The 23395-nt window shown below is 40.6% G+C and overlaps 1 protein-coding gene across 3 annotated transcripts in view; it reads left to right on the top strand.

Moving 5' to 3' along the window:
* raraa (retinoic acid receptor, alpha a) overlaps positions 1 to 23395 on the top strand; it is a 397302-nt gene that overhangs the window by 85819 nt on the left and 288088 nt on the right. For all 3 annotated transcript variants that reach the window (XM_061909159.1, XM_061909161.1, XM_061909160.1), the window contains exon 2: positions 19595 to 19729. The gene's annotated coding sequence lies outside the window, so the exon portion shown is untranslated. The remainder of the gene's footprint in view (positions 1 to 19594; positions 19730 to 23395) is intronic.

Raw genomic sequence — 23395 nt, 5'->3', positions numbered from 1 at the left:
TCGCGCGGCCCATGATGAAGTGTCAGTTGGTAATTGTCCCCACGAAGCATCCACATCTCACGGGGGTGATGGGAAGGGGGGAGAACAGGGGTAGGCAAGGAGCTGACAGAGAGAGGAATGACACCCGGGGCTCCTCCTATTCTCTCTTGCTGTCCTTCGCTTTTAAGTCCTCCCCCCATGCAGATTTTCTTTCCAGACTTTCTACATCTGTGTGTGACGCGTTACACTTGTGGCTCCCAGTTGCAACATATCGCGTGTTGGTGCAATTACTGTACATTTGTGTGAGTGCACGTTTGTTTAAACGCTGCTTCAGGCATGCTGTAACCTCTGGTATTTATCAGGCACTTTCTGCTGCTGTATTTACTTTGCAAGTCCTAGTCTGATTTTACATCATTAAAAGTTTAATGAAAGCCTTTTACCAAACAATGGCTCTTGCTAATAAGATTTAACATGGGTTTCTATCGATCAGACAATGTCTTTGTTAGGAAAAGCTTTCAGTGGCTATTTATAGCGCCATCACTAATACGTTGCTTGTTTGGGTGGACTTTAATCCACCTCGCCCAGGCTCCTGTGCATTAAACACTGGTGGAGCTATCAAGTCAGAGATTTTTGAAAAAAAGTGAACAAAGAAAAAATGTATAAAACTACTACTTTTATTAAAATAACACTAAAAAAAATGGGAGTAGAGATCTAACAAAGGTCTTAACTCATTCTCTTTCTATGCCACATCAATGTGGAATGCACTCCCAACAGGTATAAAAGTAAGTGCATCTCTATATTCCTTCAAAACCGCTCTAAAACAACACCTCCAGGCAACTTCAACACTTTACTAATACCCTCCTCCATTCACATCCCATCTCCCCGGATTATAAACAACTCAAATGTACTTCTAATGTATATACTTGTTCTTATGCTATCTGAACTCACTATGTTCTCTGCTGGCTGTACATATCCTACTAAATAAGACCTACACTGTTTCAATGTCCACATTTCTCTGCTGATGCAATTGTTGATGACTGAAGTTCTGATATCAACCAAAGCTCCTCATCCCACCCCCCGGATTGTAAATAATGTAAATAATTCAATGTACATACTATGATGATTAACTTGTGTGATGACTGTATTATGTTGATAGTATATATTTGTACCATGAATTGATTAACGTGGACCCCGACTTAAACAAGTTGAAAAACTTATTCGGGTGTTACCATTTAGTGGTCAATTGTACGGAATATGTACTGTACTGTGCAGTCTACTAATAAAAGTATCAATCAATCAATCAATCAAAACGGATGTGTGGGGAAATGACAAACGTAAGCGAGGAACTGGGATACTCGTGTTAAACAATGCCACAGCATCAAATCATAAGGTGCATTTAGGCATGTTTTTGATGCCTCTGTTGGCGGGGTTTTGTAGTCTGGCCTAATGTGGACGTCCTTATTTAGACACGAGGGACCTGACCACCAATGACAGACAAGACACGCTTGACGGTTTGGAGATTATGTTTATTTTTGCAATAACCCTTCTTCTCCTGCCCTTCTGCTTTTCAGCACTCGCCTCTGGTGACAGTCGCGCTCTTTGGGTTGCTTTTCAGCCTTCCGCGTCTCCGTCTCGCTTTCGCTAGTTCTCGGGTTCTCTCTCTCTCCTTTTCTCCAACTTCTCCCACTTCACCAACAACGTCCTTCTCGGCTCCTGCCCTATTGTAGAGTGACAGGTGATCAGACAACTGCGCCCAGGTGGGCCATCTACGCACCTGTTACCGATCTTAGACCCGGCCCCGGCACACCCTGCCTCGCTGCAGGGATGCAGGCCACGCCTCCTCACATATATATCAATCAAAACTTTCACGGGCCTTCTGTAGTACCTCTACGTACCCTATGGGGGTCATGAACCCCATGTTGTAGACCTCTGATCTATATGATGCACCATGAACATACCGTGATGCCACGCTACTGTGTGGGGTGCAGAAGGGGGAAGCAGCCCTCCAAAATGCTGCCCCTGTGCAGATGATAAATGGCCTCGGTGATTAGTTAACTGAGGAGGGAGGGTGCACTGCTTAGGTCCTTTTAATGGGCCATAATTTGGGAGATAACTGTATTGTCCTATCTCTCTTGACATTTAAATCTAATCAGATCCTCCTCGTTAGCGCTGGTATTCCAAAACGAAGGAGCCCGGGAGGGATTCCGTGGCAGCTCGTGGAGAGGGATTTCCCCCATAGAGGGGTCGCCAAGCAATTATTAGAGGCAGGGCCCAGGGGCGCACGGTACTAGGCGCCTATTTTATTTGGATTTTGTTGGACTGACAGCTCAGTTGACAGAGCTACTGTTCATTTAGCCAGATAACAGCACAACAGACAAATATGCTTGCGACCCTTCTCATCTACCCCCCCCCCCCCCCACACACACACACACATCCCCACGCACACTCACACACACATCCCCAAGGAGCCACTTTGAGGCTTTTCTCCTCTCCTTTCCACAGATGAGATGCTCCGTTTGATTAACGCTTCCCTTTCATCCTCTTCATTAGCACAGCCTGTACAGCAGCAGAGGGTATGAATTAGATTCCACTTATTCCTTAGACCGCTTCTAATTCCGCACAATGGCGCTTAATAAGAAAAAGGTGTTTGTAATTGTTTTTTGCCGCGATGCGCGGCAGCCGCATCTGTTTCTGTGCAGCGCAACAGGCAGCTCCAGAGATCCCCGAATAAGGGGCAAGCGGCGGCGTTGCGGGGCCAGAGACCTCTGGAGCAATAAATGCGTGTAGACGAGCCAATTTCCTCCGGCGAAGCGTCCCGCCGCGTTGAGAAGTCGGGCCTCCGTCAATGAGAACCACCTGGTGCTGAAGGAAGTGATTAAGGTTGGCACCACTGTGAGAGAAGAACTGTTTGCTTAGGGAGCGTTGAGATGCTGGAGGGGGAGGGTTGTTGGAGAAATATTGATGCACCTATTTGGTCCCAGCGAGATCTGAGGCGCGCTGTTGCTTTTGTTAGTGCTCAATCAAGGGGAGCTCTGTTTTGGTTCCAGCATGTGTTTTTGGCTGGGGGAAAAGTCCCTGTTCTGATGGAGAATGCATTGAAACCACTTAGATCTCCCAGCAAGTTGCATGGAGAGTGGCAATAACGACTTTATGGTTGAAAGGCTTAATACTGATAGCGTAGTGGTACACTTTGGTGGGTGGATTCGGTTCCCAATCAGTGCATAGCCTTTCTCTACACTGGTTGGATTGCAGGTAGTGATGGAACAGAAGCATCATGAAACTGTAAAACTTTGTCAGTGCAGTGTCAAAATACAGTGAGTGTGCCAAACACTCACTAAGACATCATTTACCCATCACTAATTGCAGGACTCACCATCACCATCACCTGTTAATGAAATGCAGACATTTTTCAGCTGAAACTTCTCATTGATCAATTTCATTATATTTATTGAGAAAACAGTGCAGTTTGAATATGTGTAATATTTAGTGGTCCGCATTGCCGGCAGTAAGTCGGACCCATTTCCAGTGAGGGTTGGACTCCGCCAAAGCTGCCCTTTGTCAGCGATTGTGTTCATAACTTTTATGGACAGAATTTCTAGGCGCAGTCAGCGCGTTGAGGGGATCCAGTTTGGTGGCTGCAGCATTAGGTATTTGCTTTTTGCAGATGATGTGGTCCTGATGGCTTCAACTGGCCAGGATCTTCAGCTCTCATTGGATCGGTTCGCAGCCGAGTGTGAAGCGACTGGGATGAGAATCAGCTCCTCCAAGTCAGAGTCCTTGGTTCTCACCCAGAAAAGGGTGGAGTGCCATCTCCGGGTTGGGGAAGAGATCTTGCTCCAAGTGGATGAGCTCAAGTACCATGGAGTCTTGTTCACGAGTGAGGGAAAAATGGATTGTGAGGTCAACAGGCGGATTGGTGCGGCTTATTCAGTAATGAGGACGCTGTATCGATCCGTTGTGGTGAAGAAAGAGCTGAGCCGCAATTTACGTTCACATCATCACCTATGGTCAGAAGCTTTGGGTTATGACCAAAGGAACAAGATCACGGGTACAAGCGGCCGAAATGAGTTTCTTCCGCTGAGTGGCGGGGCTCTCCCTTAGAGATAAGGTGAGAAGGTCTGTCATCCGGGAGGAGCTCAAGGTAAAGCCACTGCTCCGCACATCGAGAGGAGTCAGATGAGGTGGTCCGGGCATGTCAGACCGGTAGAAGGCCACGGGGAAGACCCAGGACTCGTCGGAAGACTATGTCTCCTGGCTGGCCTGGGAACGCCTTGGATCCCCCGGGAGGAACTGGACAAAATGACTGTGGAGAGGGAAGTCTGGGCTTCCCTGCTTAGGCTGCTGCCCCCGCGACCCGACCTCGGATAAGCGGAAAAAGATGGATGGCTGGATGGAAGGAACAATGTATTTTTCATCCACAAACTGAAAACTATTTCGACAGAAAGTACTGTATCTCTAAAGGTGTCCTCCTGCCAATGTTAGGTCTTCAATCAATAAATTATTCAATCAAAGTTTATCTGTATAGCTCTTAATCACAAGTGTCTCAAAGGGCTGCACAAGCCACAACGACATCCTCTGCTCAGATACCACATCAGGGCAAGGGAAAAACTCAACCGAATGGGATACAATGAGAAACCTTGGAGGGAACCGTAGATGCCGTCCTCCCCAAAAGCAACATTTTAACATGTACCATGCCTTTTAAAAATAATTTTAAGTAAAAAAATACTAAATGAAAACAACACTTTAGAATGTACTATGACTAACTACAGTAGTTTTACAAAGTAGTGGACTTCTATGGTTATCTTATTATAGCTTCTTCTATGTCAAATACCCTATCAGCAGCTTTCCAACATTTTCTTGGATAAACATTCTGTTTTAACATCCTGGGCTGGCTTGCACACGAGTACGCTCTGTCATGTATTTGATATTTTTTTTTTTTATACAATGAACATCATCCAATTTTTCTCGGCAGATTTTTCTCTTCACCCTCACTTTCATCCTTCCCATTATTGGAAAACAAACTAATCCGTATTTAGCCACAAGCTAATGCTAGAAAGTTGAATCTTCCAGAGTTCATTCACTATGGCATTTGCTATGCTACCTTGTAACTAACATTTTTGCTTGCAACTTGAAACATAACAATCAGAATCAGAATCAGAATAGTTTTTATTGCCATTGTTGATAACGGGTTCACAAACTACGAATATTTATTGGTGCAATCGTGTAACATATAAGACAGAATAGGTAATAAGATGAGCTGTGACTGAGGTATCAGATCTTGTATAGTTCATGTGTCTGATAGCCGTGGGGAAAAACTGTTCAGGTGGCGGGAGGTGTGGGTCTGGATGGATTACCTGATAGATAGCTCTTATCTCAAAACACTCTTATGTTGGGGGCAAAAACACTTTCTAAGGCTCAACAATGTATGAACCGGGATGACTTGAAACGACAATGGAAGGCTCATCTCAGGACGACTTGGAAAAACAATAGACATGGCTGGTTGAAATGTAAACTACTTACGCACTTTGTTAGTCTTCTTCTATGATGGTGGGTTTTAAATAGTGCTACAAAGCATTGTTGTTGCATTAAGCCAGTGTTTCTTAACCATAGGACCAACTCATGCTCTTTCTATGGCACATCAATGTGGAATGTACTCCCAACAGCTATAAAAGTAAGTGCACCTCTATCCTCCTTCAAAACCGCTCTAAAACAGCACCTCCAGGCAACTTCAACCCTTTACTAATACCCTCCTCCGTTCACATCCATCTCCCCGGATTATAAATAACCTAATGTAAATAATCAAATGTATTTAAATGTACCTGTATATACTTGTTCTTATGCTATATGAACTCTCTATGTTCTCTGCTCGCTGTACTTATCCTACTAAGTAAGACCTACACTGTTTCAATGTCCATTTCTCTGTGATGCAATTGTTGATGACTGAAGTGCTGATATCAACCAAAGCTCCTCATCCCACCAGTCGGATTGTAAATAATGTAAATAATTAATTTATATACTCTGATGATTAACCTGTGTGATGACTGTATTTATGCTTGATAGTATATATTTGTACCATGAATTGATTAACGTGGACCCCGACTTAAACAAGTTGAAAAACTTATTCGGGTGTTACCATTTAGTGGTCAATTGTACGGAATATGTACTGAACTGCGCAATCTACTAATAAAAGGTTCAATCAATCAATTAAAAAGAACCCATTGTTTGGTCACAAGCGCCCTCTAGAGTGCCATCCTAAATGGTCTGTTTCTCAGCTTTGATCCGTATGGCTCGCAGCGGTACTCTGTTGCAATACACTTTTCCACCACTTGGGGCAGTAATGACATTATCAATCTAACAGAAGAAGTCTGGAGCTAAAGTCAGAGATAAAAAATAAAAAAATATGACTCAAATGTTAAAGCTTGTATTTTCATTTGCACTTAAATTGAATTGACAGAAACATAGGTTAATATTTATTTTTAAAAAAATTAAAATGTATCTATTTTATGTACATTTATTTTTCTGAGGATTTTATGAGTCCCTTCTTTTGCAGTATATTTGATTATGATTATGCAGCTGAGATAGGCTACAGCGACCCCCCCGCGTCCCCAAAAAAGGGACAAGCGCTAGAAAATGGATGGATGGATGGTATTTATTTTTGTAATCAGCCTGACCTAAGCCTTGATAATAATCCTTGTGGTTAACACATGCTTGTCATTTGAGTATCAATCAATCAATCAATGTTCATTTATATAGCCCTAAATCACTAGTGTCTCAAAGGGCTGCACAAATCACAACACAAACCACTACGACATCCTCGGTAGGCCCACATAAGGGCAAGGAAAACTCACACCCAGTGGGACGTCGGTGACAATGATGACCCATTGGGACGTCGGTGACAATGAGTAGGTGTATTCTGTTAAACTGTAAGTAGACTAGATATAATCATTGAATATGTTTAAAATCAAGAGTAAAAAGAGTAAAACAGCTTATTCAGTGGTAATATTTGAGTGGGCTCCTCTGTTAACAACCCGTAGTTTAAGCAACAATAATAGAAGGTAAGCCAGTGCATACATTTTCAGAATCAAAACACAAGATTTTCATATTCTCCTAATTCTTTTTGACCCAATTTAAGCCTGGGTCAGAAGCCACCGATTGAGAATCCCACCTATATCATGTACTGTATGGCAACTTGGCAATCAGACTTTAAATTGACTGGCTGACGACTGTGAACAGGATTAGCAATGTAGAAAATAAATGATTGCTTGAAGGCTCGGTTGCAGCATATTTAAACATTCATAACATACAATGCAAAAGCTTCATTGCTCGAAAACAATACAATTCACATGATCTTTTTCAGTATTCCAAGGCTGTAATCTGATTAAAACATCTCTTATGCAAATCTGTGCTGTAAATCCTAGAAAACGCTCATATTTTAAGGTTGCTTATGAAAATAATATACCCTACTCTCATAATCGCTTTGAAGTTTTGTCAAATTAGCGTGTGTTCCAGGCACAAATGTTGGAAGAGTTGTTGCTGCAGGGATTTGCACATTCAGATTTTTTTGCTGCAGAATGAAGGTTGAATATGCTGCGTTGCATGAAAAGTTTGCTGGCTACAATAGCTAAGACTTAAGTCATTTCAGGGCGCATAATCTAATTGTTTTTAGTTGTCACGTCAGGTTTTTTTCACAAATTACTGTACAACCCTTGACATTAACTACAATCAATTTTTTTCTTAGAATCAATTTTTTCCCATGACAGTACTTAGTTTATGTAAGCTAATGTTTCTACTTCTAAACCCCTACACACAAAACGGAGACGATATGGCAAAATATTTGCCTCTGCAGGGAATAAGCGTTAGAAAATGGATGGATGGATGGATTTATTGTCTGATAAACATTTTCAGACAAATTGTAGGATTCACTTATAATTTCTCACTCTCCTCAATGCGCCCTACAGGGTATCTAGCAGAATCATTACAGCATTAAGTATACACTGTACATACAACGTTTGGCATAAACACTCTGCGTGGCGCAGTGGTAGAGTAGCCGTGCGCAACCCAAGGGTCCCTGGTTCAATCCCCGCCTAGTACCAACCTCGTCACACCCGTTGTGTCCTGAGCAAGAGACTTCACCCTTGCTCCTGATGGGTGCTGGTTAGCGCCTTGCATGGCAGCTCCCTCCATCAGTTTGTGAATGTGTGTGTGAATGGGTAAATGTGGAAGTAGTGTCAAAGCGCTTTGAGTACCTTGAAGGTAGAAAAGCGCTATACAAGTACAACCCATTTTCGGACCACATTGCGCCCAGTCTCTTGGGTGACTGATCACCATGGTTGTTTTTGTTGTGCGCTGTAGGTGTTTGCTTGTTTTGATTTGATGGACGTAATTACTTCAAGGTTACAGTTATACTTTGTTTTTACTAAACTTGTATTCAGCGTCGACTCAACGTGTCCTTTTTAACAGTTGTAGTTCAGTTTTTGCAGCACCGCAGCCACTTTAACGCACCCAATTCAACGATTTGGTGCATTTGCAAAAGGCTAAAATGATGTACAAATCAAACTATAACTACCCAAGAATATACAATAATTCTTCTCAACAAAAAAGGAGAAATATAACTTTAGAGGAAAATCTAATTTAAAATATGTATATGCTCTTACAACACCTCAAACCTTTAGTATATCAGTATGTGGAATTAAATTATGGAATGGATTAACCAAAGAAATCAAACAAAGCACCAATATGATTCAGTTTAAGAGACTGTTCAAACTACAAGTGTTCACAAAGTACACAGAACAAGAATTATGATGAACATCTTGAACCCTTTTTTTCCCTTTTTTTTATTGGGACAAAAATAATGTATGTATTTAATATTTGTTTGCTTACTATAGTATGTTATTTCTGTATTATTTATTTGTTCACTGTTCTGTTACAGAAAACAGGGAAATTTGATAAAATTGCTATGGTATGAAAAGGGGTAGGATCAAATAAGCTCTGCTTCTTCCGACTCCTTTTCGGACGTGCTGTAATGAAACAACTGGAAGTGTGTGTTGCATTACATTGTATTGTATGCATGTTCGAAATAAACTGAAACTGAACTGAACTGAACTTCCATTCAAAAGCATGAAGAGATAATTCCTATTTTCAGATCGCTTAGAACACCTGTTACAACTTTTACGGCCGGACTATTTATGTTTATATTGTAGCTGAATGTTTTCCCTAAGCGTATAGTGTCTAAAGAACATTTGCTTCGTTATAGATTGTGCCCATTTATTGCGTCTTTTTCAATTAATGCCGAAGCAGCTTAGCATTTTTTAATTGTCTTAACTGCAGCCGAAGATACTGAACACTTTTTTCCCTCGCTGGACCTATTAACCTATTTTTTTCCTTTTTCATAAAAATGTTGGACATTATCTGAAATGTAATCACATGACTATTGAACATATTGAATAAACTGAATTTTTGTAGTTTTTTTGTTTATTGTTCATACGTGATTATTTGTAGTAAATACAAATCTTTTCATACTAAAATATTAATAATTACATTGTTTTTAATATCTAGTTATAAACGTAATTGAACTGAATTAGTGTTGGCTATGTCTGTACAGAATTTGTGCAAAGTTCTTTTACAGTATTTTCCGGAATATATGTTGCTACTTTTTCCCTACGCTTTGAACCATGCGGATTATACAATGTTGCATCTAATCTGTGGATTTTTCTTCACTAACGGCCATCATAGGCCGCTCTTGCACCTTTCTGTGTAAATATCTCATTTTACAGTGTAGCTTATAGTCCCGTGCGGCATAATGTAAAGATATTTTTCTCTCTTAAAATGTATCTAGGTGAGTCTTAAATTCCACTGCGCTCTATAGTCCGGAAATACGGTAATTATATGTTAAATATTTTCATAGTTAGAGCAAAAAACCTTGTTTACACCTTTGTAAAAAATATATGTATATATTTTACAATTGAGAAAGGTCTTTTGACATAAAGATAACACCCATATAGTCACCTTTGCAAGCCGCAAACTTTGAAGTGCAATGAGTCGGGACCCAGGATGGACCGCTCGCCTGTGTATCGGTTGGGACATCTCTGCGCTGCTGATCTCCCTCTGCTTGGGATGGTTTCCTGCTGGCTCCACTGTGGACGGGACTCTCTGCTGTGTTGGATCCACTTTGGATTGGACTCTCACGGTTGTGTTGGATCCACTATGGATTGAACTTTCACAGTATCATGTTAGACCCGCTCAACATCCATTGCTTTCGGTCCCCCTACAGGGGGGGGTTGCCCACATATGCAGTCCTCTCCAAGGTTTCTCATAGTCATCATTGTCACTGACATCCCACTGGGTGTGAGTCCCACCGGGTGTGAGTTTTCCTTGCCCTTATGTGGGCTCTACCGTGGATGTTGTTGTGGTTTGTGTTGTGGTTTGTGCAGCCCTTTGAGACACTAGTGATTTAGGGCTATATAAATAATCATTGATTGATTGATTGATTGATGTGGCAAGGAATAAGTATTACAATACTCACTAGGCTGTCGTCACAAAATCTTGCTTTGGGCCACAAAAAGCCATAAAAAAGATTGACTAGAAAAGAGGGCTTACATCAACCAAAATGTATTTGCAGGTGTGCTACACAACAATAGGTTGGCTTTCTTCAGACCTATTCAGTTTGATGGAAATGCTTTCTGCCACCTTAAAGGGAAACTGCACTTTTTTATTTTTTTATTTTGCCCATCGTTCACAATCATTATGAAAGACATGACGACGGATGTATTTTTTTTTCTAAGTCATAAATAAAAGTTTGCTTGCAGCGGAGCCAATGGGAGGTCCTTTATTCCGCCCATGAAACTCCATAAAACATCCAAGAAGCATATAGTATTAGTGATATTGTTATTATAAGTGCCTCTGTTTGTTTGTAATGTATATTTTCTGCTGGATCTACTCTTTTTTTTTTTATGCGGCCCTTTTTTTGCTGCAGCTGTTCCATGTACTGTAATATTGTACATGGTAATTGTGGTTTGTTGTATCCATCCATCCATTTCCTACCGCTTATTCCCTTTGGGGTCGCGGGGGCGCTGGCGCCTATCTCAGCTACAATTCGGTGGAAGGCGGGGTAAGCCCTAGACAAGTCGCCCCCTCATCGCAGGGCCAACACATTTTGTACATATTATATACTTTATGTATAATATGTAAATATTACATATATGTTATTTATATTGCTACTATGGTAAATCTACTTTATACCTTTTGTTTTCGCCCTCTTTTTGTGCCCTTGTGTGCATTATCCTTTCCAACCTTACCCTTTCAATCCCTTGTAACTGAGCTACTGTGTGGAACAATTTCCCTTGTGGATCATTAAAGTTTGTCTAAGTCTATGTAGCGGCGCTGTGATCACGAGCTTCTATGCCAATGTTGACATGATCGACTGATCAGCTGCTTCCTCGTTTCCTTGCTCGTCCAACTTTATTGTAGATCATAAATCATGCCTCTCACTTGGATCGTAGAAGGCGTATTCCCACAAGTTGGTACACTTTGACAGCCAATTTAGGCCGGGATAACGACAAGAAAAGACACTTGTTTCCACCCCCATTTTCTTCATATAAATGGGAATATATGAAGATCTTTGCAGTAAGTGATGTTTCACTATATTGGTTGGATCTCATAAAGTCGGCAGTGAGTAATAATCTGTGATGTATTGGTGTGTTTTTTAAATGAATGCACCGCGTATGCTTGAAATGATCAAAATACGTAAATATGAAATGTTATTATAAATGTGTCTTTTACTACATTACATATATACATACATCATGTATAAAAAAACTAATTTAGGTGTTATGGACATTTTTATAAGGGCTTCTTAATAGACAGAATAAAGCGACTCCGAAGTGCTTCATTGTAAGCATACTTTTGATAGCATGTATTTACTACTTAGAACAGGGGTGTCAAAGTCGTTTTCATTGAGTGCCACGTTATGGCTGCCCTCAGAGAGCCGGTTGTAAAAGCGAAAAATATATCAATTTGCCTATGCATTTAATTACTGTAATAAAGTTTTTTCCCTGTACACTGTTTAAAAAAAATCTATCGATTTTACAGTAAAAACTGGCAACACAGTCAACAGAATTTTAGAGTAAAATTTACGGTGGGTTTTACAACATATCACTGAAAATAGAAAAACGGTACCACTTTTAAAACTGTCTGGCAACTGACCGGCCAGTTTTTTAACCTTTAAAAAACTGTAGTACGATTTTTGGATACACCGTAGATTTCACGGTAAAAAACTGGCAGCTCAGTTGCCAGAATTTTATCATAAAGCACACTGGTAGTGTTTTTTAATTTTACAGTAATTAGCAATAAAACACTGTAAATTAGAAAAATTTATATTGTCATTGTTACAATTTAATGGATAACTTGATTTGAAATCATAAGTCAAGCAGATATTTAAGTATTTAATTATATTTCAACTAAAAAATTGCATGGAAAGTATGATCATATATTTGTTGCAACATTTGATCATACATCCATTCATCCATTTTCTACAGCTTGTCCCTTTTGGGGTCGCGGGGGGTGCGGGAGCCTATCTCAGCTGCATTTGGGCGGAAGGCGGTTAACACCCTGGACATGTCGCCACCTCATCGCAGGGCCAGCACAGATAGACAGACAACATTCACACTCACATTCACACACTAGGGCCAATAAAACCTATCCCAAGGTGCATGTTTTTGGCAGTGGGAGGAAGCCCACGCAGTCACGGGGAGAACATGCAAACTCTACACAGAAAGATCCCGAGCCCGGTATTGAACCCAGGACTACTCAGGACCTTCGTATTGTGAGGCACATGCACTAATATTAAAGTTTAAAATGTATGCAATTTCAAGCACAACAAATGTTTTTTTCTGTTAAATTGGAAAGAACAAATACATTTATTACGACAAGATATGGCATTTTATTGAAGCATATTATTTCCAGGCATTCGTGGACCACACAAAACAATTTGGTGGGCAAAATCTGGCCCCCAAGTCTTGAGTTTGGCACCTGTGATTTAGAATGCATTAAAAAAAAACATCTGCAGTCATGTCTTTCATAATGATTGGGAGCGATTGGCAAAATTTAAAACAATGTGCAGTTCGCCCTCACAACATCTGTGATTGAAAAAAACAGCATTATAATCAATAAAAGTTACATAGCCATACCTGTACATGTGACATTTAACTACCACCTAATTAATGTGCGTCACATTTTCTTAGCGACAGCCCAAATCCCCTCCCACCCTCTGTCGTGTGCACACCCTCTGAGCCGCTGGGCTGTTCATTCTCATCCACTTTGATGTTTATTTAATTTGCATGACCTTTTTATTGTAACGGGGGGCTTGTCAGGTCCTTCCCGTCCACCTTGTTCTCGCCCTTTGTGTGTGTCCGAAAGTTCACTTGCAAGCAGTGCGACTGTGCCACATGTGAGGAGGGCTACACTTTTTTGCACAAGGGCTGTCACTGGTCAGCGAATGTTGGCCGGTGGGGGTGATGGAAATGCATACCTCGGAGGATTGCATGTACGTGTGTGTATATGTGTGTGCGTGAAGAATTGTCATCGGGTTCAAAGAGTGCATACATGTATCGTATGTACACTTGTCCTTATTTGCTCTCTGGCTATGATCTCTTTATCCTTATCTCGGTCTCCATCTCCTTGGCATTTAATGCTGCAAATTGACTTGGTGTCATATTCAAAGACCGAGCAAAGCAGGAACAGCAGAGAATCCTGCCATTGTTTTCTCTCTTCTGCTCACGCAAGGCTGATGTTTTTCTTCCAGAGATGGGGATTTCTGGACGTAAGAAGGCTTGTGTGTGCTCTGCTCCAACAAGTGTGTGTTTCATCATCTGCACCTGAGACACCTCCAGTATTGAATCAATCCTTTTCCAGGATGTTGATTGATCGCCAGTTGATGTTTAGAACGTTTTTTTTCCATGGACAAGGTCAAGCTGTATCCATTATAAAACATGTTTTAACTGTACAGGCAGTTCTCAATAGGAACATTCCGATCAGGGTTTTAGACTTGGACTTAGATTTAGACTTAGACAAACATTAATGATCCACAAGGGAAATTGCTCCACCCAGTAGCTCAGTTATAAAGGATGGAAAGGATAATGCACACAAAGGCACAAAAAGAGGGCGATAACAAAAAGTATAAAGTAGACTGAAAATGTACCATAGTAGCAATATAAAATACAACATGTATGTAATATTTACATATTATATATACAGTATATAAAATATACTGATATATTATTATATTATATTTGTGTATTATATATACAATATATAACAAATCCCAATTACCATGTACAATATTACAGTATATGTAACAGCTGCAGCAAAAAAAAAAAAGCCAGCATAAAACAGAGTAGAGTAGATCCAGCAGAAAATATACATTATAAACAAAGAAAGGTAGCTAACATAGAAGCGATCAGGTAATAGACAAATATCATCTATTGCTGTATGGCGAGTGATTATACAGCTGGATGGAGTGCGGAATGAAGGCGTTCTTGCCCAGTGTGGGAACAAAGCTGAAGGAGCCGTTTGGCGTACGAGCTCCACAGTCCCTCAATTGTCTGGTGGAGTGGGTGGGCAGGGTTGTCCATGATGGCGAGCAGTTTGTCCAGTGTCCTCCTGTCCCTCACTGACACAAATGCCCCCAATTGCGTGCCGATAGTTTGGCCGGATCAGTTTGTTAATCTAGTTTAAGTCCATTTTGCTGGTGCTGCTCCCCCAACAAAGCACTGCAAAGTACAGGGCGCTGGCCACAGCAGACTGAAAAAAGATCTCCAACAGCTTGCTGCACACATTAAAGGACCTAAGCTTCTTCAGGAAAAAGAGTCTGCTCATGCCCTTCTTGTATGCACCGTTGCTGTTGTCCTTCCAGTCCAGTCTGCTGTTCAAGTGGACTCCCAGGTACTGGTACTGCCCCACGACTGCCACCTCCTGGCCCTGGATATTGATGGGCTCCACAGGGCTCATTTGCTCCTTGAAGTAGATGACCAGCTCCTTGGTCTTTTCCACATTAAGGAGCAGATGGAATGGCCTGAGACCATTCCACAAAGTCAGCGATCAGTGTCCTGTACTCCAATTTTTGTCCCTCTCCAATACACCAAACCACAGCAGAAGTCATCAGAGCTGCCAATTCTGATCATCTATGAGTGACTGATACCAATACCATCGCATGTATTAATAATTGTAATTTGAAAAAAACACAACATGGCAGTGTAACAATATCAACACAATATTTTTTAACTATTTCCTTAGTAAAGAATAGAATAAAAAGTACTCTATTGATCCCTGGGGGAAATTCAGCACCACAGTTTGCTCACAATAGACAATAATAATAATAAATAAATAAAATATATCATATATATATAATATATGAATAATATAAATATATTTTACATATATATATACATATTACATACATATACTACATATATTTTATTACACAAAATTGTTTGGGCAAAATCATCTCAATAGTACACAATAACTAAACAAAAACTACCATCTCGTTCTGTTTTTAATCCTTTTGGGTTGACGTTTGCCTCAAAGTTCTCTTGTGTCCAGGGATGTATTTCCTGAATTCGTAAAACTTAACAATCAATCAATCAATGTTTACTTATATAGCCCTAAGTCACTAGTGTCTGTCTCAAAGGGCTGCACAAACCACAACACAAACCACTACGACATCCTCGGTAGGCCCACATACAAAAATGACAAAAAACTGATTTTGTGAAAATATTGATTTCATCACTCTAGTATTGATTATATACTGACTAGAGGTGAGAATCTTTGGGCACCAATTACGATTCAGGAGCTAGGTTTCGATTAAAATCGATTATTGATCCAATTTTATCACTTGCAACTTTTAAAAAACAATTAATTTGGAATTAGAAACAATTGTGTTAATTCACACATTTATTATCCATCCATCCATCCATCCATTTTCTACCCCTTATTCCCTTTTGGAGTCGCGGGGGGGGGGCGCTGTTGCCTATCTCAGCTACAATCGGGCGGAAGGCGGGGTACACTGGACAAGTCGCCACCTCATCGCAGGGCCAACACAGATAGACAGACAACATTCACACTCACATTCACACACTAGGGCCAATTTAGTGTTGCCAATCAACCTATCCCCAGGTGCATGTCTTTGGAAGTGGGAGGAAGCCGGAGTACCCGGAGGGAACCCACGCATTCACGGGGAGGACATGTAAACTCCACACAGAAAGATCCCAAGCCTGGGATTGAACCCAGGACTGCAGGACCTTCGTATTGTGAGGCAGACGCTGATGATTTCTTTGGGAAAAGATATGTCTCTAATGTTGGACAAAACTTTAGTCTGAAGCACCATCATCAAAAGACCTCAGCATTTATCTAGAGTTGGGATTTAAGGCCTTTTGAAGGGAGTCAGAGCTTGAGAAACAGTTCCCTTCAAAAAGCCAGTCATTGTTTTTCTTTTTACTCGTTTTTACCGAGAAAATTAATCACAGGTAGCACTTATAAAATACCGTTTGGATTCTGATGATTCCAATCATTCTATTTTCCAGGTTAAAGTTAATGTTAAGTTAAAGTACCACTGATAGTCACACACACACTAGGTGTGGTGAAATTACCCTCTGCATTTGACCCATCTCCTTGTTCCACCCCCTGGTAGGCGAGGGGAGCAGTGAGCAGCAGCAGTGGCCGTGCTCGGTAATCAATTTTAACCCCCAATTCCAACCCTTGATGCAGAGCGCCAAGCAGAGAGCAAATGGATCCCATTTGACCCAGCCGGGGCCCGAACCCACGACCCACCGCATTTATTAAATTAATGAAAATGTGTGCAAAACTGGAACATAAGTGCTGGATAGTTAAGTTAAGTTAAGTCAAAGTACCAATGATTGTCACACACACACACAAGGTGTGGCAAAATAATTATCTGCATTTGACCCATCACCCTTAACCACCCCCTGGGAGGTGAGGGGATCAGTGGGTAGCAGCGTTGGCCGCGCCCGGGAATATTTTTTGGTGATTTAACCCCCAATTCCAACCCTTGATGCTGAGTGCCAAGCAGGGAGGTAGTGGGTGCCCTTTTTATAGTCTTGGCCAGGGTTTGAACTCACAACTTACCGATCTCAGGGCAGACACTCTAACCACCAGGCTACCCAGTTGGAGTGTTTCCACACATATTTGTGCATGCAATTGTAAACTATTCAAGCTAGCGTCGTCAGCATTAGCAAATATGCTAACATGTTTACAAGTGTTCGCGTTATTATTATTAAATTAAATGTCATTCTTTGCGTATTGTTTCAATTTCGTAAATTTACAAAAACATCACTGTGGAGTTATTGAATCTGTTTCCCCCCGCGACCCCGAAAGAGATAAGTGGAACAAATTAGATGGATGGATTGATCCGCAGCCAGTGGGACCTTGATAATGACTTCTGTTTTGTTTCGACACCCATTTTACTGCCATGTGACAGGCACCAATTGTAAACAATTAAGGTTTGTAGATAAAAATTTACAAAATCTTTCGTACCATTATATAATCCAATGGGGCTAATAAATGAGAAAATATGTATTTTGTTTTTTTAAATTGGTGGTGCTGCTTAAGTAGCAGTGCGCTCTATAGCAGTGGTCCCCAACCACCGGGCTCGATTGGAACCGGGCCGCAGAATAATTTTTTATTAATAGTTTTTTTTTGTTTTTTGTTTTTTTTAATTAAATCTACATAAAAAACACAAGATACGCTTACAATTAGTACACCAACCCAAAAAACCTCCCTTTTTCATGACCAAAAAAAAAGAAAAAAGAATCCCCCCTCCCAGCCGGGCCGCGGGACAAATTATCAAACGTTGACCGGTCCGCAGCTACAAAAAGGTTGGGGACCACTGCTCTATAGCCCAGAAAATACACTAAATAGTTTATTTATTCTTGGTCCAGATTTTATAGTTCAAATGGACGCCCTACTACAAAATAGCCTTCAGTCAACACAATTGCAAGGACTAACTATTTAAAATGGACTAAAAATAAAAACACCTAGAATTAAGATGTTTAATAGCTCTCTCCTGCAGCCACAATTGATAGTGCCAGCTTCTTTTTTATTTATTTTTTTCAAATCCATTTGACAGTTTTTATAGAGTCTCAACGAACACATTTTAGTGTACACACACACACACACACACACACACACACACACACACACACACACACACACACACACACACACACACACACACACTCACTCACTCAAATACCTTGCAACTAATCCCCCAGCAAGGTGCAATGTTGTGCAGAGGTAGCGATCAGTCAGCTTGAGGTTGTGTGGTCTATTTTTTTATTTTTTTGACGCGGCACATCACCGCCTCACTTTTTTTTTTGCCTTTTTTTTGCCACCAAGGCCCCCGAGGCCATGTGTGTGTGAGTGTGTGTATGTCTTTGTGAAACACAGTCAAGCTGCATTTTTACGCAGCGAGTGAAGGAAGACAAAGTATGCGTACTGCACAGAGAAAGACGGACAGACAGACCGACTTCTCCCGTTTTGCCAGCATCAGGAAGCGACTGACTCACACTCTTACAATGGCGGACAGAAATATGAAACTGCGGCAGAGCTCATAAGCACATCCATTGAAAGATACACACACACAGTGACATGTACACCTAAACTATGTGTGTGCATGTCTTTGTTCCGTCTAGCTGTCCTCTTGGCACGTAAATCATAATGGATCTCATTATCCAGCTGGGTCAGCTCGGTGGGCCCCGTCTGGCGGGAGATGATAGCTAGCTGAGTGAGGAGCTGCCATAACATCCACACACGCACACACACACATTCACATTCACCCACATTCACACCACTATTTGCATCCTCCACTGCAGTTGCAGTTGTTTCTTAGCTTTCAGAGCTTCTGCAAGAATGCACAGGTTGTCTTAATGGCATAACATGACAGACTAATACACACCTTCCAGACACAATAGACATTAGTGGCTCAGCTTGCTATCAGGCAGACAGCTATGTGATGTGATGCAGAGCAGAGGGAGGGATGCATGAAAAATGGTACCCTCCATCTTTATAGCCACCCCCACAACACCCCTCCTCCCGTATACCAGGGTAGTTTATCTTTTATAACTCAAGGCTACATTTTGGCTGTGTTGAAATATGTATATATATATATAAAAAAAAATGTCAACGCGAGCTTGCGAGATGAGGGTGGAGCAGTCGGTTGCTCGTAACAAGGTTAGGCCGCACACCATTTGTTTGGACATGACCATTACCAAAACCAATTACTGGCTGGTATACAAGGAGCTTGCCAACAAGCTAATGTGTTCCCGTCATGCCTGCCCCTCCCTTGCACACACACACACACACACACACACACACACACACACACACACACACACACACACACACACACACACATTAACGTGTGTATGTGTGTATATATATATGTATGTATGAGAAAGAAGTGGGAAATAGATTGAGAGAGGAAGGATGGAGAAGGGCCTCAGGCGCAGGCCCTCCTTCCCCAACCAACTGACTGATGCAGCTAATAAACTTTCATTTAAGCTAATGTTGCCCCTTTTTTCCCTCTCTATCTTTTTATGCCGTCTAGCTCTCTCTCTCTGCGTCCAGAAGACGGGTCGGCCCAAGCAATCGATGCGGGCAGTCTGCCGGCCGGATGCCCACTTGGCTGCGCAGCAGAGCGGTCAATCAGTCTGAACTTCAACACATAAAGCGACCTACAGAGGTAGACACACTGTGTAATCATTATGTACAGCAGCTACAAACCCATTTCATAAATCAAACAAACACCACCGCCATGCATGTAAATGGAGTTGTGTATATGCACCGATGTGGGTGACACGTGGTCAGGCGGGGCGGGTTAGGCATAGCTTGATTGATAAAAAAAATAATAATACAGTGCTATCTGAACTTAAGAGTGTTTTGAGATAAGAGCCAATTGTTATGTTTTAAGTTGCAAGCAAAGCAATTGAGTTACAAGCATCCCTGCCTTTAGTTTTATACACAGAGAAGCTGGTAAGATCTGACCAAAACGATCTGGTCTTGCCCGCTAGCATTAGCTTATAGTAGACATATTCAACTGGCGGCCCGCGGGCCACATCCAGTCCGCCAAAGCTTTTCAATTGGTCCGCCGAACATCGCTGAAATAGGCTTGATGAAACCATTAAAACGAGGGTTAATCATGTATGCAGTAGTCCCGCCACCCCACACGGGGCACCGGCGAGGCATATGTGTCACAGTGAAGCAGGAGTGAATCAATACAATACAATCCAATCCACTTTATTTATATAGCACATTTAAACAACAAGAACGTTTCCAAAGTGCTGCACAGCCATGTTAAAAACAATATTAAAAACAATATTATGCTCCACCAATGAATGAATAAAAACAACAAATAAATAAATATAAAATCAATATAAAAAACTGTATAAAATAAATATGATTAAAAACCATTTTACAGGGTAACAGCAATTAAAACAGTAAAATAGAAATCAAAATGTATAAAAAAAAACCACAAAGGACAACAGAGGATAGAGGACCACACAACTCACATAGTGTTAAAAGCCAAAGAATAAAAGTGGGTCTTAAGGCGAGACTTAAAACACTCCACTGTGGAAGCAGTTTGTGAGTAGAAGAAGACTACTCATTCAACCCTGGAATAAAACCTAATAAATTGCATAAATTTGACTTTAACAATGACTGGACAACGAAATATGAATCTTCTGCCCCGAGCAAGTGCTTGAGTCATTGTTTTCTGGCGGACTTTTTAAGGTAATTGATCCAGACAGGCAGCAACAATGGTAGAAATCCTAGCGTGTAAGCTTCATCACAAAACCTGGTCAAACATTTTTAAGTAGATATAATTTGTGCATAAAGATATTTTGTTTGTTTTGTATTGAAATTGCTGACTTTGTGATGTGTTTTGTATTCGTGGTTGTGTTGTTTTTTTGTTTGGTGTGTGAATGTTGTGCAATTTTCATATGTGTAAACATTTGTAGTTTATTGTGTGAATATATTAACACTAAACCTTCTATTTTATTTATGTAAAATACACAATTAACCTTATTTATGTAAAACTTATAAACAAGTTGTGACAACCAACAAAACATCAAATAGTTTTCTTCATTGCTGTATACTTTTAGTGTGGGAACAAGTGCGTCTGTCCCCAATATTGTCCTGTTTCCATTTAAACCAAGCAGTGTGCTCTTAATGACACATGCACCTGACTTTGTGTTGCCTAAAATGCATTAATAAATGACGGTTATTCTTTAATAAAAAAATCAGACTGTATTACTAACGATCTGGAATTTTATCGCGAATGATCAATATACCGTTTACCTAGTCTGCACCATACTGAAGCAGAATAAGTCTTACAGCCAGCCAAGAATGTTCAAATAATAGTTAAACGACAAACATTTTTACAAATGTCTCCATCTCTTTGCCACTGCTAGCTCTGTACACGTGTTTCCTGTGTACTTACTACTTCTACTGGGTAGAACAGGGAGTTATTTTGATTAGATTTAGCACTGATGCCACCTCGCTGCAGGATTGTGTATCGTTTCAACATGAATACTAGAGTGTAGACACAAAAAATTTAATGAAAATCTCGCCTGCTGCCTTACCGTCTTAACACCTCACGTTTTTAAACCCCTCTCAACCCGGCAGTCCTTGCGGGAGTGTTGTTCCCTGATGGCGATTGTTACGTTTATTGCTAGCCTTGTGCTACAGTCACTTTTCATGTTAGCTTGACGCTATTAAGTACTTTCCATGATGTCATCCTAAGTTAGCTTTGAGCTTCTCGTGCTCTGCCCAGCGGCACGACCCTTTTTGTATTTTATATATCTTACCTACATGCTGCCTGCTATTACCCACATTTTGGGATCACAAACACACCAATATGCCAAAATGCTACACAAACTACCTAAAACTCAAATAAACATACATTGTTGGTTTGTCTGCTTGTAAGTTGGTAAGCTCTTTCCTGGTTTGCAGGCTACCCCCTTGCACAGGTGGGTAGTAACGCGCTACATTTACTCCGTTACATCTACTTGAGTAACTTTTGGGATAAATTGTACTTCTAAGAGTAGTTTTTATGCAACATACTTTTACTTTTACTTGAGTATATTTATAGAGAAGAAACGCTACTTTTACTCCGCTCCATTTATCCACATTCAGCTCACTACTCGCTACTTTTTTTTATCGATCTATTAATGTTTGTTTTGGTTTTTCAAAGTAGGATCTACGCATGCCTGCGTTTCACCAATCACATGCAGTCCCTGGTGACGTTGGACCAATCAAACAGAGCCAGGCGGTCACATGACCGTCACACGTAAAACCCGATTTAAGCAAGTTGAAAAACTTATTTGGATGTTACCATTTAGTGGTCAATTGTACGGAATATGTACTGTACTGTGCAATCTACTAATAAAAGTTTCAATCAATCAATCAAAAGTGTAAAGGAAAAAAGACACTTTATTTCAACCGTACGTCCCGTCAGAAGCCTAAAGACTGATCGCACAGTTCCTGTTTTCACAATAAAAGTGCCGCTCCATCGCGCCTGCGCTAACAAAATAAAAGTCTCCGAAAGGCAGAGCATACAAGCTAGCAAACTACGGAGTTTTCCGCCAATGTATAATCTGGACAAATTAGATGCCAAAAACCAACGAGTTTCATGTGGTATTAGACAGAAAGGAGGAAGTTTTTTTTCTCCTCCATTTGAAAACGTGGACGTTATCAGCACTATACTGTCTGATTCCAATCAATGCAAGTCATCAGAATCAGGTAATACACCAACTTATATTCTTGTCTTCATGAAAGATAGGAATCTATATGTTAAACATGCATGTATATTCATTAAAACACCTTTAACATGTCAACAAAAACGGCAAAATAATATAAATGATATACTGTATATATAAATGTATGTATGTATGTATGTATATATATATATATATATATATGTATGTGTGTGTACGTATATGATATGTGTGTGTATGCATATGTATATATGAGGTAGATCACCTCGACTTGGTCATTTATTAAGTAATTGATTAACTTTAAAAATCTTATTGGGGTGTTACCATTTAGTGGTCAATTGTACGGAATATGTACTGTGCAATCTACTAATACAAGTTTCAATCAATCAATCAATGCCTACTGAGCCTATGGTGCTGTTAAGTTATTGTGGCTCAATGTGCCTTAATTTTTTTTATTTTAATGTAGTATTATTTAATATATATTATTGTTTTAGTTGCTTAAGAGATATTCCTGGCTCTGAATTTGCTCATTGCTATTTTTATGTTTTTGTGCATTATTTGTTGCCGTAACCATTAAACAAACAGGTTACTCATCATTTACTCAGTACTTGAGTAGTTTTTTCACAACACACTTT

This window comes from Nerophis ophidion, linkage group LG08 (assembly GCF_033978795.1).
Source record: "Nerophis ophidion isolate RoL-2023_Sa linkage group LG08, RoL_Noph_v1.0, whole genome shotgun sequence".
NCBI classification, from domain to species: domain Eukaryota; kingdom Metazoa; phylum Chordata; class Actinopteri; order Syngnathiformes; family Syngnathidae; genus Nerophis; species Nerophis ophidion.
This window is presented reverse-complemented; position numbering and strand designations above follow the sequence as displayed.